The following is a 4,483-nucleotide window of genomic DNA, read 5'->3' on the forward strand; positions in this document are numbered from 1 at the left end:
GCATAGCAGCGTCTTCCTGAGACACGGCCCTAAGGAATTTCTTCCGTTGTCGGGCCGAATCTCCATCTTGTGGACCTCCCAGTATGGTGGTTACCACGTGCAGTTGTGGGTTGGCGTTGGCAGTAGCCGTGGTTCGGTCGGCAGAAGCGGCTGTTCCTCCCCCTTGACCAGACTGTTGTCTGTTCGCGGTGGGGCCCGCAGCGCCAATCATGCGCAACACGAACTCCTTCAGCTCACCCCGTTGGATCAAAGCCTCGATTTGCCTTTTGAGGTTGTAGCATTCCGAGGTCAAATGACCGTATTCCCGATGGAACTCACAATACCTGGATCGATCGCGAGTTGCGGGATCCTTCTTCATTGGAGCCGGGGGCGTGAACTTGTCACGTGCCAGAGCCAAGATCCTTTCCGGCGCTGTGTTCAGCGGCGTGAATGACGAGTACCCTTTGAAGTTTTCCGCAAGTCGCGATTTCTGAGGTATAGGGGGTTGGTTGCTAGGAACCTGGTTCCTCTTGTTTCGCCTTTTACGAGGTTCGCTCTGCTCGCGGCCAGGTTCTTCTCGGCGGCGAGAGCTTTGATTAGTGCTCTTGCGGCCGTCGAGGTAGTCTTCGACTCCCATGAAGGTCTTAGCTCGAGTCATTAACTCGGCCATGGTGGAAGGGACACGGCCGACGACAGACTTGAGGAAGTCACTTGTGCGCAAGCCTTCTATGATAGCGGCAATTGCGTCACTGTCGTCAAAGCGGTCGACCTTGTTTGACTCTTCAATGAATCGGGCGAGGTATCGTCTAAGAGACTCGCCACTCTCTTGCCTGATTGACCACAGGTACATCTTGGTCTTCTTTTGGACCATAGACGTAGCGAACCGTGCTAGGAACATGTCCTTCAGGTCTTTGAACGAGTGGATGCTTCCTGGCCTTAAGTTTTTGAACCACTCAAAGCCGGGTCCGGCGAGGGTCAAACTAAAAGCTTGGCACATGGCGCCAGGAGAAACACCCTGCATCGTCATCCAGGTTTCATAGTGCTGGATGTGGTAGGCAGGATCTGCTTTCCCATCATAGGGAGCGAGGTTCGGGAGCTTGAAATTCCCCTTACAAACCTCAGCCAGTATCTGAGTAGTGAAAGGTGATGAATTCTCCTCAACGACCCCATAGGCACTTCCACCTATTCCGTATTCTCGGAGATCTCGTACCTCATTTCGAAGGTTGTGGATCATAGTGACCACATCGAGACCGGTCGTTGGAGTAACCCCTTGATCGGGAGGAGTCACCTACAGCCTCTCGTTAGACCTCTGTCCTGCGCGGTGGTTCCCGTTAGTTGGGGCTGCCAGCGGGATATTGGGTCTAGAGCTTAGTCGCTCTCTCAGATCATTGCCACGCCCAATGCGTTGAGCAGTGAGGTGGTCCCTAAGATCAGGGCTGGCCGTACGGAGGCGCCGGCTTTGCTTGCGGCGGTGCGCTCTCCGCGCGCCCTGACTTTCCGCAACATTCTCCCTCGGACCTAGTCGGTCGAGAGCCGAACGTCGGGAATTCCCCTCTTGAGAAGCTGCCGGCGCATCGCCTGTTCGGGGTAAGGGATTCGACGGACCGGCTTCAAACACGGCGGGGAGTTCCCCGTCCTTCGTGAGAGAAGTCTCGATATCCTCCGACTCACCAGTACCCTCATAATCAGGGTCGCGGCTTTCCTCGTTGAGGTTCTCAGGATCCCCGTTGGGGATCGTCGTGTCACGCATAGGTTGCTTCGCAGCCAGTCGGCTGTGGTACCTTGCGTTCCTCGCCTTCAGTCGGCGGATACTCTCCTCTAACTCCACGATGCGGTCGTCCCTGCTATCAGGAGATGGAGATGGTGAGCGGGTCGAGCTCTCTTCGTGGAGCGACTCTTCGTCACCATGCGCTCGGGAGCGCAAGAAGTATTTCTTGGTCCTAGCGACGTTTTCGGGGTTGTTCACGCCCTCAGAACGTACGGGTGGTTGGCTACTCATCGTTTCTCAAGTTCGAGAAGGTTGAGTTCGCAGAAGAAAAGAAGAAGATGAATAGAAGGGATTTCGGGCTGAATAGGTCGGGAAGTCCCCTCCTTCTAGCGCCAAAATGTTGTCGCACGAAAATGAACAACTATTTAAAACCTCGGGCGGTTCGATCCAAGGCCGGACCAAGTGATCGCACCCGGGCCAAGAGTGTGAACTCGATAGTCTCGAGCTAGGGTTTTCTCCGATCAACTCGCCTCTCGGGAGAGGTAGGGGGTGAGGAGGAAGAGTGACCGTGCCTTGGTTGTCGGCTGCCTACGTACCCGTGCGTGGGATCAGGTCAGAACGTAGTTCAAGCGTGTAGGACGCAGTATGAGGCGCGGAGCCTTGGCGGAGAGGCGTGCTCGACGAAGGAGACGGGGCGCGAGGAGTCCTCGGCGGCGTCTCAGAACTTCGGAGATCGCGTAGGCGTCTAGCGTGTTAGACGCGCGAGGGTAACTCTAGTTGAGAACCCTAGGGGCGTGCTTGAGCACCGGAGAACGTTCGGTCAAAGGGAGCGACGTCCGAGAATTCCCCGTGAGTGCTTCGGAACCTTTGAGAACGAGGGAGGGAGAAGAGAGTCTGCTTCAGGCCAAATATGGCATCCAGAGAAGCAGAGAAGAGTAAGAAATCGAGGGTGTCGATAGGAGATGAAGAGAATTTTTGTGTATTGAATAGGATTCAATGGGATGGCTTTCCCCTCAATGGGAGGGGGTTTATATAGGTGTTTCGGAGCCTTAGAAGGTCCCTTTTTCGTCCATGTGGGACTAGGAACGCGCATGCCATCAAGTGGAGGCGCACGGTGCGTGCGGCGCACAAAGCGCGGCACACAACGCGCGGCGCGCGGCGCGCGGTGCAGGGGGCGCGGCGCGCGGGTCACCGGGCGCGGCGCATGTCGCGCGGCGCATAGAGCGTGCGGCGCGCCGTCTGCTGCACGGCCGGCCGGCGTAGCGTGTTGTGTGCGTGATGAACGGCTCGTCTTGCCGGGTTCTTGCGGGCCTTCGAATATCATTCTTCCCACGTCAAATATGAAGATTTTCACTTGACAAGAGTGACTCGATTCGAGGAGCAAGGCTCAACTTGACGAGAGCGACTAGCGACTTGACTCGAGGAGTGACTCGAGAATGACTCGAGGCTCGACTCGAGAATGACTCGAGGCTCGACTTGAGGAACAATTCAAGGCTCGGCTCAAGGAGCGAAGCTCGACTCGAGGAGATTGACTCAAGGCTCGACTCGAGGAGATTGACTCAAGGCTCGACTCGAGGAGCGAAGCTCGACTCGGGGAGATTGACTCAAGACTCGACTCGAGGAACAATTTAAGGCTCGATGAGAGGAGCGAAGCTCGACTCGAGGAGATTGACTCAAGGCTCGACTCGAGGAGCGAAGCTCGACTCGAGGAGTCAAGAATTTGGGCGAGGGCTTGAAGACCTGCCGCTCTTCAGGACCTCCGGCCTGACCATCGGCCCTTTTAGCGACGTGCCTCCTTGGCGTCTCGGGTTTTCCGAAAACGACCGACAACAAGGTTCACTCGGCCAATGGCCGAGTGAACTGCTTGAAGGTTCACTCGGCCAATGGCCGAGTGAACTGCTTGAAGGTTCACTCGGCCATTGGCCGAGTGAACTGCAGGAAGGTTCACTCGGCCAATGGCCGAGTGAACTACTTGAAGGTTCACTCGGCCATTGGCCGAGTGAACTGCTGGAAGGTTCACTCGGCCAATTTCCGGGTGAACCTTTGGGTCGGCCATTGGGTCGGCCATTGGCTGGCCAAAGGCTTGGGCCGGCCAATGGCCGAGTCAACCTTAGGCCGGCCGTTGGTCTGGGCCGGCCAATGGCCATGCCAAGGTTGGGCCGGCCACTAGTTTGGGCCGGCAAACGGCCAAGGCAAGGATTTGCCACCCGGAGGCCGTTCGAGGCTTCGTGCCGGTCGAGTGGATCGAAGTGACGCCTTTGTCCTCGTCCGCCCGAGACGGGCCAACAACATTAGCCCCCCGAGTTTCCGGTCGAGCGTGGGTCGAGTGGGAACTCAATACTTGAGCTGAAGTGCGAACCCGGGATAAACGCTCTCGACCGTAAGGGACTTTTAATGCATTGTGAGGAACAATTCAAGGCTCGGCTCAAGGAGCGAAGCTCGACTCGAGGAGTCAAGAATTTGGGCGAGGGCTTGAAGACCTGCCGCTCTTCAGGACCTCCGGCCTGACCATCGGCCCTTTGAGCGACGTGCCTCCTTGGCGTCTCGGGTTTTCCGAAAACGACCGACAACAAGGTTCACTCGGCCAATGGCCGAGTGAACTGCTTGAAGGTTCACTCGGCCATTGGCCGAGTGAACTGCAGGAAGGTTCACTCGGCCAATGGCCGAGTGAACTACTTGAAGGTTCACTCGGCCATTGGCCGAGTGAACTGCTGGAAGGTTCACTCGGCCAATTTCCGGGTGAACCTTTGGGTCGGCCATTGGGTCGGCCATTGGCTGGCCAAAGGCTTGGGCCGG

The sequence above is a fragment of the Urtica dioica genome, chromosome 8 (genome assembly GCF_054948205.1).
Source record: "Urtica dioica subsp. dioica isolate 48M chromosome 8, U.dioica_male_clone48M_v1_H2, whole genome shotgun sequence".
NCBI classification, from domain to species: domain Eukaryota; kingdom Viridiplantae; phylum Streptophyta; class Magnoliopsida; order Rosales; family Urticaceae; genus Urtica; species Urtica dioica.